At 59.8% G+C, this 19,051-nt stretch overlaps 1 non-coding gene across 1 annotated transcript; it reads right to left on the bottom strand.

Moving 5' to 3' along the window:
* Nucleotides 1-5,514: 5,514 nt before the first annotated feature.
* LOC131862011 (5S ribosomal RNA) lies at nucleotides 5,515-5,633 on the bottom strand. The gene has a single exon (XR_009361040.1). It is a non-coding gene; the product is annotated as a 5S ribosomal RNA (ribosomal RNA).
* Between the last annotated feature and the right edge of the window lie 13,418 nt (nucleotides 5,634-19,051).

Genomic DNA, 19,051 nt, shown 5'->3' with positions numbered 1-19,051 from the left:
ATAGGGATCAAGCACCAAAACACAAGTTTCGGGATGCAAAATGGGACCCAAGGACCACAAATGCGTTCCAAGACCCATGATGGGTCCACGAGAACAAAAATGTGTTCCGAGACTTAATAAACAAATATTGGGTTTTAGGAGAAGAAACATGCTCTGATGCCCAAAACGAGAATCGACCCCGAAAAGGCCACAGGCCAAAAGTGGGATGCGAGACAAAAAAAAATGGGACCCGAGGACCAAAATTGGGTTCCCAGGTCGAAGACAGGGCAACCGGACAAGAAACGACCTCTAAGGCTCGAAATGAGTCCCGACGACTAAAACTTGACAAGAAGCACCCATCAGGCACCCAACTCGACACCCATGGGATGCCGACCCACCCGGGCTTCCACCTAGCACACCTTGGCACCCACCCACCCTCGCACCCAACCTCGCACCCAACTTAGCACCTTTGAACCCACATTGGCACTCACCCTGACCCTGGCACCTTGGAACCCACATTGGCACTCACCTTGACCCTGGCACCCACCTTTGCACTCACCTTGGGACCCACCCTGGCTCCCACCTCGGCACCCACCCAGACACCCACCTTGGTTCCTTGGCACCCACCTTGGATCCTTGGCACCCACCCCGACACCCACCTTGGCACGCAACTTGGCTACTTGCCACCCACCTTGGCTCCTTGACGCCCACCCCGACAACCACCCCGTGACCTACCCTGGCTAGGGTTGGTGCACACCCACCCTGGTGCCCACCTTGGCACCCACCCCATGACCCACCTTGGCACGCACCTTAGTACCCACCCCGTTACCCACCCTAGGACCCACCCCGTGACCCACCTTGGCCAGGGTGGGTGCCTTGGTGCGCACAACTTGCCTGGGCTGCACACCAGGGCGGGCTCAAGATGGCACCCGCGTTCCGTTTTTTTCACTATCTTTCAAAACGGAAATTTTAAAATCTCGTTTTTTTTTTTTTTTTGCCTTTTCTGGAAATTAGTGAAGGCAGCGCATCAAAGGTGCGCAATGCTGGTGCGAACCCGGGAGCGCTCCGATGTGTGCTCCAAGGTGCGGCGTGCACGAAGTCCGAGCCCGGCTTGCCCCGGGTGCGCACCTCGCGTGCACCTTCGCCGGGGTGAGCACCTTGGCTGGGTTGCGCGCCCTGGTGCGCACCAAGGAGCGCTCTGAAGTGTGCTCCAAGGTGCGGCGTGCACGAAGTCGGAGCTCGGTTTGCCCCGGGTGTGCACCTCGGGTGCGCACCTCGCGTGCACCTTCGCTGCGGTGGGCACCTTGGCTGGGTTGCGCGCCTTGGTGGGCACCATGCAGTGCACGAAGTCGGAGCCCGGTTTGCCCCGGGCGCGCACCTCCGCCAGGGTGGGCACCTTGGTGCGCACAACTTGCCTGGGCTGCGCACCAGGAAGGGCTCAAGATGGCACCCGCGTTCCGTTTTTTTCACTATCTTTCAGAACGGAAATTTTAAAATATCGTTTTTTTTTGCCTTTTCTGGAAATTAGTGAAGGCAGCGCATCAAAGGTGCGCAACGCTGGTGCGAACCTGGGAGCGCTCCGATGTGTGCTCCAAGGTGCGGCGTGCACGAAGTCGGAGCCCGGTTTGCCCCGGGTGCGCCCTGGTGGGCACCATGGTGCGCACCAAGGAGCGCTCCGAAGTGTGCTCCAAGGTGCGGCCTGCACGAAGTCGGAGCCCGGTTTGCCCCGGGCGTGCACCGCGGGTGGGCACCTTGGTGCGCATGCCTTGCCTGGGCTGCGCACCAGGGCGGGCTCAAGATGGCACCCGCGTTCCGTTTTTTTCACTATCTTTCAAAACGGAAATTTTAAAATCTCATTTTTTTTTGCCTTTTCTGGAAATTAGTGAAGGCAGCGCATCAAAGGTGCGCACCTCGCTGCCCACCACGGTGCGCAACGCCGGTGGGCACCCGGGAGTGCTTCGAAGTGTGCTCCAAGGTGCTGCGTGCACGTTGTCGGAGCCCGGTTTGCCCCGGGTGCGCACCTCGCGTGCACCTTCGTCGGGGTGGGCACCTTGGCTGGGTTTGCCCCGGCTGCGCTCCGAAGCGGGGTTATTGGAGCGCCGCCTCTTTTTTTGTCGGAGCGTTTGGTGGGGTTTCTCGCATTGGCTCTTCCCAGGCCCGGTTGCCACCCTGGCGCGCACGAAGTCGGAAGTAGGGTTAATTGCCCGGGTGCGCACCTTTGCCAGGGTGGGCACCTTACCTGGGCTGTGCACCCGGGCGGGCTCAAGATGGCACCCGCGTTCCGTTTTTTTCACTATCTTTCAAAACGGAAATTTTAAAATCTCCTCTTTTTTTTGCCTTTTCTGGAAATTAGTGAAGGCAGCGCATCAAAGGTGCGCACCTCGCTGCCCACCTTGGTGTGCTCTGAGGTGCGCACCCGGGAGCGCTACGAAGTGTGCTCCAAGGTGCGGCGTGCACGTTGTCGGAGCCCGGTTTGCCCCGGGTGCGCACCTCGCCTGCACCTTGGCCGGGGTGGGCACCCTGGCTGGGTTTGCCCAGGGTGCGCTCCGAAGCGGGGTTACTGGAGCGCCCCCTCTTTTTTTGTCAGAGCGTTTGGTGGGGTTTCTCGCATTGGCTCTTCCCAGGCCCGGTTGTTGGGTGCGCTCCCACCCTGGCGCGCGCGAAGTTGGAAGTTGGGTTAATTGCCCGGGCGCGCACCTTCGCCAGGGTGGGCACCTTGGTGCGCACACCTTGGCTGGGCTGCGCACCAGGGCGGGCTCAAGATGGCACCAGCATTCCCTTTTTCTCACTATCTTTCAAAACGGAAATTTTAAAATCTCGTTTTCTTTTGCCTTTTATGGAAATTAGTGAAGGCATCGCATCAAAGGTGCGCACCTCGCTGCCCACCTTGGTGTGCTCCGAGGTGCCCACCACGGTGCGCTCCGAGGTGCCCACCACGGTGCGCAACGCCGGTGCGAACCCGGGAGCGCCCCGATGTGTGCTCCAAGGTGCGGCGTGCACGAAGCCGGACCCCGGTTTGCCCCGGGTGCGCACCTCGCGTGCACCTTGGTGCGCACACCTTGGCTGGGTTGCGCGGCCTGGTGGGCACCATGGTGCGCACCAAGGAGCGCTCCGAAGTGTGCTCCAAGGTGCGGCGTGCACGAAGTCCTAGCCCGGTTTGCCCCGGGTGCGCACCTTCGCCGCGGTGGGCACCATGGCGTGCACGAAGTCGGAGCCCGGTTTGCCCCGGGTGCGCACCTCGCGTGCACCTTCGCCGGGGTGGGCACCTCGGCTGGGTTGCGCGCCCTGGTGCGCACCAAGGAGCGCTCCGAAGTGTGCTCCAAGGTGCGGCGTGCACGAAGTCGGAGCCCGGTTTGCCCCGGGTGCGCACCTTCGCCGCGGTGGGCACCCTGGTGCGCACCATGGCGTGCACGAAGTCGGAGCCCGGTTTGCCCCGGGTGCGCACCTCGCGTGCACCTTCGGCGGGGTTGCGCGCCCTGGTGCGCACCAAGGAGCGCTCCGAAGTGTGCTCCAAGGTGCGGCGTGCACGAAGTCGGAGCCCGGTTTGCCCCGGGTGCGCACCTCGCGTGCACCTTCGGCGGGGTTGCGCGCCCTGGTGGGCACCATGGTGCGCACCAAGGAGCGCTCCGAAGTGTGCTCCAAGGTGCGGCGTGCACGAAGTCGGAGCCCGGTTTGCCCCGGGTGCGCACCTCGCGTGCACCTTCGCCGCGGTGGGCACCATGGCGTGCACGAAGTCGGAGCCCGGTTTGCCCCGGGTGCGCACCTCGCGTGCACCTTCGCCGGGGTGGGCACCTCGGCTGGGTTGCGCGCCCTGGTGCGCACCAAGGAGCGCTCCGAAGTGTGCTCCAAGGTGCGGCGTGCACGAAGTCGGAGCCCGGTTTGCCCCGGGTGAGCACCTCGCGTGCACCTTCGCCGCGGTGGGCACCATGGCGTGCACGAAGTCGGAGCCCGGTTTGCCCCGGGTGCGCACCCCGCGTGCACCTTCGCCGGGGTGGGCACCTCGGCTGGGTTGCGCGCCCTGGTGCGCACCAAGGAGCGCTCCGAAGTGTGCTCCAAGGTGCGGCGTGCACGAAGTCGGAGCCCGGTTTGCCCCGGGTGCGCACCTCGCGTGCACCTTCGCCGCGGTGGGCACCTTGGCTGGGTTGGGCACCATTGAGCGCTCCGAAGTGTGCTCCAAGGTGCGCACCATGGCCCTCCAAGGTGCGCAGCATGGCGTGCACGAAGTCGGAGCCCGGTTTGCCCCGGGTGCGCACCTCGCGTGCACCTTCGCCAGGGTGGGCACCTCGGTGCGCACACCTTCTCAATGTTTTCTTGCCTTTTCTGGAAATTGGTGAAGGCAGCGCATCAAAGGTGCGCACCTCGGTGTGCTCCGAGGTGCGAACCCGAGAGCGCTCCGAGGTGCCCACGAAGTCGAAAGTCGGGTTAATTGCATTGTTTTCCCCGGGTGCGCTCCGAGGTGCGCAACATCGGTGCGCACCAAGGAGGGCTCCGAAGTGTGCTCCAAGGTGCGCACGATTCGGAGCTCGGTTTGCCCGGGGTGCGCACACCTTGGCTGGGTTGCGCACCCTTTGTGCGCTCCAAGGTGCGCACGAAGTCGGAGCTCGGTTTGCCCCGGGTGCGCACCTTCGCCAGGGTGCGCACCTTGATGCGCACGCCTTGGCTGGGCTGCGCACCTTGGTGGGCGCCATGGTGCGCACCTTTCGTGCGCTCCAAGGTGCGCACGAAGTCGGAGCTCGGTTTGCCCCGGGTGCGCACCTTGGTGGGCGCCATGGTGCACTCCGAGGTGCCCAAGATTGGTGCGCAACAAGGAGCGCTCCGAAGTGCGCTCCAAGGTGCGCAGGTGCGCGCGAAGTCGAAAGTTGGGTTAATTGTCCGGTTTGCCTCGGGTGCGCACCTTGCGTGCACCTTCGCCAGGGTGGGCGCCTTGGTGCGCACACCTTGGCTGGGCTGCGCACCCGGGCGCGCACACCTTGGCACCCGCGTTTCCTTCATTTTAAATTTTTTTTTTTTACAATCTCTCAAGTGGGAAATTCTATAATCTCAACTTTTTTTGCCTTTTCAGGAAACTTTTGAATGGAGCGCATCATTGGTGCGCTCCGAAGTGTGCTCCAAGGTGCGCACCTCTGGTGTGCTCCAAAGCTCTCTCCAGCTGCGTGCACCTGCCCCGGCCGCGCACCCGGCCCCGCCCAGCTTCGCTCACCTGTCCCGGGCGTCTGGTGCGGAACCTTAGAGTAAGAAACATCACCGTGCACCTTGGCCAACGTGCGCGACTCGACCGAGCGCGCACTGGCCGAGGTGCACACCGATTTCACCTGGGTGCGCGCGCAGCACCTCGGGCGCACCGGGGTGCGCGCACAACGCCCGAGTTGCACCGTGGCCTGTGTGCTCGGGGCGCCTCGGGTGCGCGCTCGGTGTCGCCCCCGCGCGCGCGGTAGTGCGGGCAGCGTACCCCGGCCCGGCCCGGCCCCGACGAGAACGCAAACGGGCAAAAGGTTTATTCAAATAGCATTGCGACGCCCGGCGAAAAACTAAAAAAGGGTGCAACACCGGGACTTCCCGGGAGGTCACCCATCCCAGTACTACTCCGGCCCAAGCGCGCTTAACTGCGGAGTTCTGATGGGATCCGGTGCACTAACGCTGGTATGATCGCACCCGTTATGAGCTTGTCGCAGTGTGTACTTAGCAAACCGCGACCCACGTGCGAATCCACCCCGGCCACCCACCCCCGTCGAGGTGCACACCCTCCCTCGCGAAGTGCGCCCCGTTCGCCAAGTGTGAGCCCTGCCCGGGTGCGCGCACCTTGCTAGGGCGTCGGGTGTGCACCCGGCCCGGCCTACGTGCGTGCACCTGGACGGGGCGTCGTGTGCGTGCAGTGTCCCGTCTGCAACGCGGTGCCCACACACCACCTCGGGCGCAACGACCTGCGCTCACATGTGGGCCGAGTGCACCTTGGTGCATGTTCGGGGCGCCTCGGGTGCACGCTCGATCTTGCCCCGGTGCACCAAGGCGCTCGGTTTGCCCCGGGTGCGCACTTGGTGCAAGGTGGGCACCCAAAATAGGGATCAAGCACCAAAACACAAGTTTCGGGATGCAAAATGGGACCCAAGGACCACAAATGCGTTCCAAGACCCATGATGGGTCCACGAGAACAAAAATGTGTTCCGAGACTTAATAAACAAATATTGGGTTTTAGGAGAAGAAACATGCTCTGATGCCCAAAACGAGAATCGACCCCGAAAAGGCCACAGGCCAAAAGTGGGATGCGAGACAAAAAAAAATGGGACCCGAGGACCAAAATTGGGTTCCCAGGTCGAAGACAGGGCAACCGGACAAGAAACGACCTCTAAGGCTCGAAATGAGTCCCGACGACTAAAACTTGACAAGAAGCACCCATCAGGCACCCAACTCGACACCCATGGGATGCCGACCCACCCGGGCTTCCACCTAGCACACCTTGGCACCCACCCACCCTCGCACCCAACCTCGCACCCAACTTAGCACCTTTGAACCCACATTGGCACTCACCCTGACCCTGGCACCTTGGAACCCACATTGGCACTCACCTTGACCCTGGCACCCACCTTTGCACTCACCTTGGGACCCACCCTGGCTCCCACCTCGGCACCCACCCAGACACCCACCTTGGTTCCTTGGCACCCACCTTGGATCCTTGGCACCCACCCCGACACCCACCTTGGCACGCAACTTGGCTACTTGCCACCCACCTTGGCTCCTTGACGCCCACCCCGACAACCACCCCGTGACCTACCCTGGCTAGGGTTGGTGCACACCCACCCTGGTGCCCACCTTGGCACCCACCCCATGACCCACCTTGGCACGCACCTTAGTACCCACCCCGTTACCCACCCTAGGACCCACCCCGTGACCCACCTTGGCCAGGGTGGGTGCACCCACCCTGGTGCCCACCTTGGCACCCACCCATCCTAGCACCCAGCCTGTGACCGGGCTTGGAACCCAACCTTGCACCCGTCTTGGCCAGTGTGGGTGCGCACCCATCCTGGCACCCACGTTGTGACACACCCTTTAACCCACGCACCCTAGCAGCCACGTTGGCACCCACCTTGGAACACAACCTAGCAACTTGGCACCCACCCCGTGACCCACCTTGGCATCCACCATAGCAGTCGCCCACTTGGCACCCACCTTGGAACCCAAGTTGGCACCCACCTCGGCACCCACCTTGACACTTGTGGACCCACCTTGCCACTCACCCTAGCATCGACCCATCCTAGCACCCACCCTGGCACCTTTGCACCCTAGCACTCACCCATCCTAGCACCTAACCTGTGACCCACCTTGACACTCACCCTCGCACCCACCTTGGAACCCAACCTAGCACCCACCCACCCTGACACCAACCCTAGCACCTACCCACCCTTGCACCCACCCTGTGACCCATCTTGGCACCCACCCATCCTACCACTCAACCTATCACCCACCTTCTCACCCACCTTGGCATCCACCTTAGCACCCACCCACACTGGCACCTTGGCACCCACCTCGGGCAAGGTGGGTGCACACCCACCCTGACACCCAATTTAGAACCAACCGAGCATGTTACCCACCTTGGCACCCACATTGCAGCCCACCCTAGTACCCACCCTATGACCCACATTGGCATCCACACCCTAGCACCCAGGCACCTCGACACCCGCCTTGACACGCACCCTAGCACTAAACCTGTGACCCACCTTGGAACTCACCCTAGAACCCACCCACCCTGTGAACCACCTTGGCATCCACCTTAGCACCCACCCACCTTGGCACCCACTCTAGCACTCACCCATCCTAACACCCAACTTGTTACCCACCTTGGCACCCGCCCTCGCGTCCACCTTGAAACCCACCCTAGCACCCACCCACGCAGGAGCCCACCTTGGCACCCAACCTAACACCCACGCATCCTGGCACCCAACTTGTGACCCACCTTGGAACCCACCCTAGTACCCACCTTTGAACCCACTATATCACCAACCCACCTTGGCACCCACCCTATGACCCTCTTTGGAATCCACCCTAGCACGCACCCACCCTGGCACCCACCATGGAGCGCACCCTAGCACCCACCCACCTCGGCACGCACCTCAACACCCACCTTGGTGTGCGCACTGCGCCAACCTCTCAAAGACCCTATGTGGTGCGCTCCAAAGTGTACACCTTTGGTGCGCTCCAAGGTGCGCACCTTTGGTGCACACCGAGGTGCACACCAAAGTGTGCACCGAGGTGAGCACCAAAGTGCACTCCAAGGTGCACACCAAGGCGTGCACCTTTGGTGCGGTCAATGCAAACGAATTCGGAAGTTGGGGTCGATGTCCTAATCGCTGCTGCAGACTACACGTATGAGAATCGGACAAATAGCTTTATATAGGGGAGGTGTTGCGTTTGATGGGTCGACTCCCCTGGTTGTGTGCACTGCACCAACTTCAAAGACCCTGTCTTGTTTAAGAAGTCAAAAGTTGGGGTGGATGTCCTAATCATTGCTGCAGTCTACGCATGTATGAGAATCAGACAAATAGCTTATATAGGGGAGGTGTTGCATTCGGTGGGTTGACTCCCCTGGTTGTGCGCACTGCGCCAACCTCAAAGACCCCGCATAGCAGAAGAAGTCGGAAGTCGGATTTTGGTGAGCACCAAGGCGTGCACCTTTGGTGCGGTCAACGCAGACGAATTCAGAAGTTGGGGTGGATGTCCTAATCGTTGTTGCAGGCTACACATGTATGAGAATCAGACAAATAGCTTATATAGGGGAGGTGTTGGGTTTGATGGGTCAACTCCCTTGGTTGTGCGCATTACGCCAACCTCAAAGACCTTGTTTTCGTTAAGAAGTCAAAAGTTGGGGTCAATGTCCTAATGGCTCCTGTAGGCTACACATGTATGAGAATCGGACAAATAGCTTATATAGGGGAGGTGTTGGGTTTGATGGGTCGACTCCCCTGGTTGTGCGCATTACGTCAACCTCAAAGACCTTGTTTTCGTTAAGAAGTCAAAAGTTGGGGTCGATGTCCTAATTGCTCCTGTAGACTACACATGTATGAGAATCAGACAAATAGCTTATATAGGGGAGGTGTTGGGTTTGATGGGTTGACTCCCCTAGTTGTTCGCATTACACCAACCTCAAAGACCTTGTTTTCGTTTAGAAGCCGAAAGTTGGGGTCGATGTCCTAATTGCTCCTGCAGGCTACGCATGTATGAGAATCAGACAAATAGCTTATATAGGGGAGGTGTTGGGTTTGATGGGTCGACTCCCCTGGTTGTGCGCATTGCGCCAACCTCAAAGACCCTGCATTGCGGATGAAGTCGAAAGTCAGAGTTTGGTGTGCTACAAGGTGTGGTCGAAGGTGCTCACCTAGGTGTGCACCTTTGGAGCGCAGGAAAAGTGCCCTCCAAAAGTGCGCACCTTTGGAGTGCACAAAAGTGCCCTCCAAAAGTGCGCACCTTTGGAGCGCACAAAAGTGCCCTCCAAAAAGTGCCCTCCAAAAGTGCGCACCTTTGGAGCGCACAAAAGTGCCCTCCAAAAGTGCGCACCTTTGGAGTGCAGAAAAGTGCCCTCCAAAAAGTGCCCTCCAAAAGTGTGCACCTTTGGAGTGCACAAAAGTGCCCTCCAAAAGTGCGCACCTTTGGAGCGCAGAAAAGTGCCCTCCAAAAAGTGCCCTCCAAAAGTGCGCACCTTTGGAGCGCAGAAAAGTGCCCTCCAAAAAGTGCCCTCCAAAAGTGCGCACCTTTGGAGCGCAGAAAAGTGCCCTCCAAAAAGTGCCCTCCAAAAGTGCGCACCTTTGGAGCGCAGAAAAGTGCCCTCCAAAAAGTGCCCTCCAAAAGTGCGCACCTTTGGAGCGCAGAAAAGTGCCCTCCAAAAAGTGCCCTCCAAAAGTGCGCACCTTTGGAGCGCACAAAAGTGCCCTCCAAAAAGTGCCCTCCAAAAGTGCGCACCTTTGGAGCGCACAAAAGTGCCCTCCAAAAGTGCGCACCTTTGGAGCGCACAAAAGTGCCCTCCAAAAGTGCGCACTTTTGGTGCGCACCAAGGCGCTGGTTCGGTCGTTGCAGGCGAGTTCGGAAGTTGGGGTCGATGTCCTGAGCGGAGGTGCAAACTACACAGGTGTCGGAATCGGACAAATAGCTTATATAGGGGAGGTGTATGCTTCGATGGGTCGACTCCCCAGGTTGAGCGCACCGCGCCAACCTCAAAGACCCTACGGTATGGATGAAGTCGGAAGTTGGGTCCGATGACCGATTCGATTAGTAGGTATGCTCATGAGGTCGGAATTTGGGTCCGATGACCTGCCATGTGCAGGAAGGCGAATGTTGGCACTGTGCGTTGCAAGGTGCACACCAAGGTGCTGGTGCGGTCTTTTTAGTCGAGTTCGGAAGTTGGGGTCGATGTCCTGATCGGAGGTGCAAGCTACACAGGTGTGGGAATCGGACAAATAGCTTATATAGGGGAGGTGTATGCTTCGTTGGGTCGACTCCCCGGGTTGAGCGCACCGCGCCAACCTCAAAGACCCTACGGTATGGATGAAGTCGGAAGTTGGGTCCGATGACCGATTCGATATGTAGGCATACTCGCGAGGTCGGAATTTGGGTCCGATGACCTGCCATGTGCAGGAAGGCGAATGTTGGCACTGTGCGTTGCAAGGTGCGCACCAAGGCGCTGGTTCGGTCGTTGCAGGCGAGTTCGGAAGTTGGGGTCGATGTCCTGATCGGAGGTGCAAACTACACAGGTGTGGGAATCGGACAAATAGCTTATATAGGGGAGGTGTATGCTTCGTTGGGTCGACTCCCCGGGTTGAGCGCACCGCGCCAACCTCAAAGACCCTACGGTATGGATGAAGTCGGAAGTTGTGTTCGATGACCGATTCGATATGTAGGCATACTCGCGAGGTCGGAATTTGGGTCCGATGACCTGCCATGTGCAGGAAGGCGAATGTTGGGACTGTGCGTCGCAAGGTGCGCACCAAGGCGCTGGTGCCGTCGTTGCAGTCGAGTTCGGAAGTTGGGGTCGATGTCCTGGTCAGAGGTGCAAACTACACAGGTGTGGGAATCGGACAAATAGCTTATATAGGGGAGGTGTATGCTTCGATGGGTCGACTCCCCGGGTTGAGCGCACCGCGCCAACCTCAAAGACCCTACAGTATGGATGAAGTCGGAAGTTGGGTCCGATGACCGATTCGATACGTAGGCATATTGGCGAGGTCTGAATTTGTGTCCGATGACCTGCCATGCGCAGGAAGGCGGAATTTGGGTCCGATGACCGAGTTGATGGCGTGCCATGCGCAGAAAGGCGGAATTTGGGTCCGATGACCGAGTTGATGTTGATGGCCCGCCATGCACAGGAAGGCGGAATTTGGGTCCGATGACCGATTTGAAGGCGTGCCATGCGCAGAAAGGCGGAGTTTGGGTCCGATGACCGAGTTGATATTGATGGCCCGCCATGCGCAGGAAGGCGGAATTTGGGTCCGATGACCTGACATACGCATGGAGTCCGACTCGGGGGCCGATGTTCGATTCGATGACTTGCATTGTGGGTAAAGTCGGAAGTTGTGGTCTTTGACCCGATTCGATGACCAGACTTCGGCTGCTTGAGAATCGGACAAATAACTTATATAGGGGAGGTAGTGTTCTCGAGCATCCTCCCCCCGTGCCCGTTTATGTCGATTGATGCTGGTGCTCGACTGGTTGGAGCGCTCGGATGCAAAAATCTTGCACCAGGATTTATCGATTGTGATGGACACGGCAAGTCTCCTGATTGCTATGCAGGAGCTCATCGTGAATCTCTATGCGGCCTTGGTATGGACTCGACCTGCGGAATGGTTCGGCAATGGTAGTCGCTCCAACACGTCCTTGCAATGGCCACAGAGGTGATTCGACTAGAGCTCCAGTCTAGCTTTTGGGTTGCTTGGCGGACTGGTATAGCCGCGATCGAGTTCCGGCCATGAACGTTTTAGATAGCTCTTGGGCTTTCTGGGACGGAAGTCGGAAGTTTGGGCTGTTGTCCGATTTGATGACCATTCTTCGGATGTGTGAGAATCGGACAAATAACTTATATAGGGGACTGTGTTGTCTCACGCAGCCCCCTCCGTGCCCCTCTATCTCGACCGATGTTGGTGCTTGAAAGGGTTGGGATCGCTCGGATTTATAAACGTGCACCACCATTTGTCGAGTGTGAGGGACGCGGCAGGTCTCCTAAATGCTATACGGGCGCTCTCTGAGAATCTCTATCCGGCCTCGACACAGACTAGTCTTGCTGAATGGTTTGGCACTGGTAGTCGATCCAACACGTCGTTGTTGTGGCCGCCTAGGCGATTCGATTCGAGCCCCCGTCTAGCTTTTGGGTTGCTTGGCGGATTTTGCCCTATCCGCAAGTGAGCTCGGTCCCTAAACGTTCGAGAAACCCGATTGCTATGCGCCGACTCTCTTTCTTGCGAGCCTCCATCTAGCTTTTGGGTCTCTACGGAACGGAAGTCGGAATCTGGGACCGTTGTTTGATTCGACGAGGCAGACTACGGTTGTGCGAGAATCGGACAAATAACTTATATAGGGGAGGTGTTGACTGGAGCATTCTCCCCCGTGCCCCTCTAACTCGACCAATGCTGGCGCTCGAACGGTGGTAGCGCTCGGATTTTCGTTGAGCGCCAGCATTGGTCGATTTAGAGGGGCATGCGAGATTCCCGAATGCTATGCGAGGGCTCTAACGGAAATGTCTATTGGTTTCGGTATGGATGCAATTGCGAGTGGTTCGGCAAAGGTAGTCGTTCCGATGCGTCCATGTCGTGGCCAAATCGATAATTCGATTTGAGCCCTCGTATAGCATTTGGGTCTCTCGATGTGATTCCGCATTCCAGTCCCTTTGGGCACTGCTTGAGCCGCATCCCAGGGGGTTCCCTTCCCAATAATCTGCCTCGCAACCCGATTGCTATGCGGTGAGGCTCCTCGGCCGCCTCGGAACTATCTGTGTATCAGACGCATCGCGGGATAAGGGGTTGGCAACGGTAGTCGCCCCAAGCGCGTCCGATGCTTGGACCATTCCGAGGCGGCCCTGAAGCCTCTTCCGTCTAGCCGTTGGGTCCTTCTCGCCGCATCCCTTGCCTCGCACCCCGATTGCTATGCGGTGAGGCTCCTCGGCCGCCTTGGAACTATCTGTGTATCAGACGCATCGCGGGATAAGGGGTTGTCACTGGTAGTCGCCCCAAGCGCGTCCGATGCTTGGACCATTCCGAGGCGGCCCTGAAGCCTCTTCCGTCTAGCCGTTGGGTCCTTCTCGCCGCATCCCTCGACTCGCACCCCGATTGCTATGCGGTGAGGCTCCTCGGCCGCCTTGGAACTATCTGTGTATCGGACGCGTCGCGGGATAAGGGGTTGTCACTGGTAGTCGCCCCAAGCGCGTCCGATGCTTGGACCATTCCGAGGCGGCCCTGAAGCCTCTTCCGTCTAGCCGTTGGGTCCTTCTCGCCGCATCCCTCGCCTCGCACCCCGATTGCTATGCGGTGAGGCTCCTCGGCCGCCTTGGAACTATCTGTGTATCGGACGCGTCGCGGGATAAGGGGTTGTCACTGGTAGTCGCCCCAAGCGCGTGCGATGCATGGACCATTCCCAGGCGGCCCTGAAGCCTCTTCCGTCTAGCCGTTGGGTCCTTCTCGCCGCATCCCTCGCCTCGCACCCCGATTGCTATGCGGTGAGGCTCCTCGGCCGCCTTGGAACTATCTGTGTATCGGACGCGTCGCGGGATAAGGGGTTGTCACTGGTAGTCGCCCCAAGCGCGTCCGATGCTTGGACCATTCCGAGGCGGCCCTGAAGCCTCTTCCGTCTAGCCGTTGGGTCCTTCTCGCCGCATCCCTCGCCTCGCACCCCGATTGCTATGCGGTGAGGCTCCTCGGCCGCCTTGGAACTATCTGTGTATCGGACGCGTCGCGGGATAAGGGGTTGTCACTGGTAGTCGCCCCAAGCGCGTCCGATGCTTGGACCATTCCGAGGCGGCCCTGAAGCCTCTTCCGTCTAGCCGTTGGGTCCTTCTCGCCGCATCCCTCGACTCGCACCCCGATTGCTATGCGGTGAGGCTCCTCGGCCGCCTTGGAACTATCTGTGTATCGGACGCGTCGCGGGATAAGGGGTTGTCACTGGTAGTCGCCCCAAGCGCGTCCGATGCTTGGACCATTCCGAGGCGGCCCTGAAGCCTCTTCCGTCTAGCCGTTGGGTCCTTCTCGCCGCATCCCTTGCCTCGCACCCCGATTGCTATGCGGTGAGGCTCCTCGGCCGCCTTGGAACTATCTGTGTATCGGACGCATCGCGGGATAAGGGGTTGTCACTGGTAGTCGCCCCAAGCGCGTCCGATGCTTGGACCATTCCGAGGCGGCCCTGAAGCCTCTTCCGTCTAGCCGTTGGGTCCTTCTCGCCGCATCCCTCGCCTCGCACCCCGATTGCTATGCGGTGAGGCTCCTCGGCCGCCTTGGAACTATCTGTGTATCGGACGCGTCGCGGGATAAGGGGTTGTCACTGGTAGTCGCCCCAAGCGCGTCCGATGCTTGGACCATTCCGAGGCGGCCCTGAAGCCTCTTCCGTCTAGCCGTTGGGTCCTTCTCGCCGCATCCCTCGCCTCGCACCCCGATTGCTATGCGGTGAGGCTCCTCGGCCGCCTTGGAACTATCTGTGTATCGGACGCGTCGCGGGATAAGGGGTTGTCACTGGTAGTCGCCCCAAGCGCGTCCGATGCTTGGACCATTCCGAGGCGGACCTGAAGCCTCTTCCGTCTAGCCGTTGGGTCCTTCTCGCCGCATCCCTCGCCTCGCACCCCGATTGCTATGCGGTGAGGCTCCTCGGCCGCCTTGGAACTATCTGTGTATCGGACGCGTCGCGGGATAAGGGGTTGTCACTGGTAGTCGCCCCAAGCGCGTCCGATGCTTGGACCATTCCGAGGCGGCCCTGAAGCCTCTTCCGTCTAGCCGTTGGGTCCTTCTTGCCGCATCCCTCGCCTCGCACCCCGATTGCTATGCGGTGAGGCTCCTCGGCCGCCTTGGAACTATCTGTGTATCGGACGCGTCGCGGGATAAGGGGTTGTCACTGGTAGTCGCCCCAAGCGCGTCCGATGCTTGGACCATTCCGAGGCGGCCCTGAAGCCTCTTCCGTCTAGCCGTTGGGTCCTTCTCGCCGCATCCCTCGCCTCGCACCCCGATTGCTATGCGGTGAGGCTCCTCGGCCGCCTTGGAACTATCTGTGTATCGGACGCATCGCGGGATAAGGGGTTGTCACTGGTAGTCGCCCCAAGCGCGTCCGATGCTTGGACCATTCCGAGGCGGCCCTGAAGCCTCTTCCGTCTAGCCGTTGGGTCCTTCTCGCCGCATCCCTCGCCTCGCACCCCGATTGCTATGCGGTGAGGCTCCTCGGCCGCCTTGGAACTATCTGTGTATCGGACGCGTCGCGGGATAAGGGGTTGTCACTGGTAGTCGCCCCAAGCGCGTCCGATGCTTGGACCATTCCGAGGCGGACCTGAAGCCTCTTCCGTCTAGCCGTTGGGTCCTTCTCGCCGCATCCCTCGCCTCGCACCCCGATTGCTATGCGGTGAGGCTCCTCGGCCGCCTTGGAACTATCTGTGTATCGGACGCGTCGCGGGATAAGGGGTTGTCACTGGTAGTCGCCCCAAGCGCGTCCGATGCTTGGACCATTCCGAGGCGGCCCTGAAGCCTCTTCCGTCTAGCCGTTGGGTCCTTCTCGCCGCATCCCTCGCCTCGCACCCCGATTGCTATGCGGTGAGGCTCCTCGGCCGCCTTGGAACTATCTGTGTATCGGACGCGTCGCGGGATAAGGGGTTGTCACTGGTAGTCGCCCCAAGCGCGTCCGATGCTTGGACCATTCCGAGGCGGACCTGAAGCCTCTTCCCTCTAGCCGTTGGGGCTTTCTCGCCGCATCCCTCGCCTCGCACCCCGATTGCTATTCGGTGAGGCTCCTCGGCCGACTTGGAACTATTTGTGTATCGGACGCATCGCGGGATAAGGGGTTGGCAGTGGTAGTCGCCCCAAGCGCGTCCGATGCTTGGACCATTCCGAGGCGGCCCTGCAGCCTCTTCCGTCTAGCCGTTGGGGCCATCTCGCTGCATCCCCCACCTCGCACCACGATTGCTATGCGGTGAGGCTCCTTGGCCGCCTCGGAACTATCTGTGTATCGGACGCATCGCGGGATAAGGGGTTGTCACTGGTAGTCGCCCCAAGCGCGTCCGATGCTTGGACTATTCCGAGGCGGCCCTGCAGCCTCTTCCGTCTAGCCGTTGGGGCCATCTCGCCGCATCCCCCAGCTCCTCGGCCGCCTCGGAACTATCTGTGTATCGGACGCATCGCGGGATAAGGGGTTGGCAGTGGTAGTCGCCCCAAGCGCGTTCGATGCTTGGACTATTCCGAGGCGGCCCCGCAGCCTCTTCCGTCTACCCTTTGGGGCCATCTCGCCGCATCCCTCGCCTCGCACCCCGATTGCTATGCGGTGAGGCTCCTCGGCCGCCTGGGAACTATCTTCGTATCGGATGCATCGCGGGATAAGGGGTTGTCACTGGTAGTCGCCCCAAGCGCGTCCGATGCTTGGACTATTCCGAGGCGGCCCTGTGGCCTCTTCCGTCTAGCCGTTGGGGCCATCTCGCCGCATCCCTCACCTCGCACCCCCATTGCTATGCGGTGAGGCTCCTCGGCCGCCTTGGAACTGTCTTCGTATCGGAAGCATCGCGGGATAAGGGGTTGTCACTGGTAGTCGCCCCAAGCGCGTCCGATGCTTGGACTATTCCGAGGCGGCCCTGCAGCCTCTTCCGTCTAGCCGTTGGGGCCATCTCGCCGCATCCCCCACCTCGCACCCGGATTGCTATGCGGTGAGGCTCCTCGGCCGCCTTGGAACTATCTTCGTATCGGACGCATCGCGGGATAAGGGGTTGTCACTGGTAGTCGCCCCAAGCGCGTCCGATGCTTGGACTATTCCGACGCGGCCCTGTGGCCTCTTCCGTCTAGCCGTTGGGGCCATCTCGCCGCATCCCCCACCTCGCACCCCGATTGCTATGCGGTGAGGCTCCTCGGCCGCCTTGGAACCATCTTCGTATCGGACGCATCGCGGGATGAGGGGTTGTCACTGGTAGTCGCCCCAAGCGCGTCCGATGCTTGGACCATTCCGAGGCGGCCCTGAAGCCTCTTCCGTCTAGCCGTTGGGGCCTTCCCGCCCCATCCCTCGCCTCGCACCCCCGATTGCTATGCGGTGAGGCTCCTCGGCCGCCTTGGAACCATCTGTGTATCGGACGCATCGCGGGATAAGGGGTTGGCACTGGTAGTCGCCCCAAGCGCGTCCGATGCTTGGAGCATTCCGAGGTGGCCCTGAAGCCTCTTCCGTCTAGCCGTTGGGGCCTTCCCGCCCCATCCCTCGCCTCGCACCCCGATTGATATGCGGTGAGGCTCCTCGGCCGCCTTGGAACTATCTGTGTATCGGACGCATCGCGGGATAAGGGGTTGGCACTGGTAGTCGTCCCAATCGCGTCCGATGCTTGGACCATTCCGAGGCGGCCCTGCAGCCTCTTCCGTTTAGCCGTCGGGGCCTTCCCGCCGCATCCCTCGCCTCGCATCCCGATTCCTATGCGGTGAGTCTTCTCGGCCGCCGCGGAACTATACCTGTTATTGCTACTGCATCCTTCGGCTGGTAACCTCCTCTGCCGCCTTGGAACGTTCTCTTTGTCGGACGCGTCGCGGGATAAGGGGTTGGCACTGGTAGTCGCCCCAAGCGCGCCCGATGCATAGACCGCTCCGAGTTGACCTTGCTTTCAGCCTCTCACATGCATAGACCTCTCTGAGTCGACCCTGCAGCCTCTCACGTTTAGCCTTTGGAATCTCGCCTCACAACATGATTGCTATCCTTGATGCATCCCTTGCCTCGAGCCCTGATTGCTTTCTTGGCTGCATCCCTCCTCTCCTCACAGCCCGGTTGTCATCACTGCTTCATCCGTCGCTTCATGCATTCTGGCTGCTGGGCCCTTCCCACCGCACACCTCGATTGCTATCTCTTCTGCATCACACACCCCGATTGCTATCTCTGCTACATCCCTCGGCTCTCACTTCTGCATCCTTCGCCTCCCACCTCGATTGCTATCAATGCTGCATCCGTAACCTCACACCCCGATTGCTATGCGGGGAGGCTCCTTGGCCGCCTTGGAAATTTCTGTGTGTCGGACGCACCGCGGGATAAGGGGTTGGCACTGGTAGTCGCCCCAAGTGCGCCCGATTCTTAGACCGCTTCGAGGTGACCTCGTAGCCTCTTTCGTCCAGGCTTCCTGCCTTCAACGCCCTTTTTACACCTCGATTGCTATGCGCGGGCTCGTTGGCGTCTATCACCTCTCTGCGAAGAGTGGCACGATGATTGTTGGGGTAAATCGTAGCAGTCCGATCTCTGGCCTTGGGCCATTGTGAGGGCTGATCGATTTCCTGTGCGCATCTCGTGTTCGCCCAGTAACAGACTCGACGACTTGTAATCGGTCTTGTTCCCGATTGTTCCTGGAGGTAGTCTTCGGAACTCTTGGATTTGACCTGTCACTCGAACTGTCCTCTTCCGAGGATGCTTGTGTGTGTGTGCTTGTGCCATTTCCTTGGCGGTATTAACGAGATATTAAAGAGTGGAGTGAGCGCCTCGCCCAGCTATGTTTGGGGCTCTCACTCCCTTACCCGGTGTGCGACCGCTTTGCACGTAGGTTGCGGAGCATCGCGACTCTTTCGATGTTTGGCGGTTGTCTTCCGGTGATGCGTTGGTCCCGAAGTGCACGTTACTAGCATTTCTGCCATTGTTCTCGATCTTTGGCACGTTCCTTCGTTGCAATTGGATATATATCTCCGTTTATACGCGCAGGCTTCTCCCGCCTATTCAGCGCTGTCCCACTCTCAGCACTCTCGTGGTCTCCTTGGCTTCTCTCTCCCGTGAGCGAGCTCTCTTCTCGAGTCTTTTCCATGTCCCATGGAGGTTGCCTTGCGAAATTCGGGCACACAAACGTGACCGGATAAGAGCGGAATTGCCTATGAGGAGAAGCTCACCTTAGGGAGCAGCAATGCCGAGTGTT

Source organism: Cryptomeria japonica, unplaced genomic scaffold, assembly GCF_030272615.1.
Source record: "Cryptomeria japonica unplaced genomic scaffold, Sugi_1.0 HiC_scaffold_34, whole genome shotgun sequence".
In the NCBI taxonomy this organism is placed as follows: Eukaryota; Viridiplantae; Streptophyta; class Pinopsida; order Cupressales; family Cupressaceae; genus Cryptomeria; species Cryptomeria japonica.
This window is presented reverse-complemented; position numbering and strand designations above follow the sequence as displayed.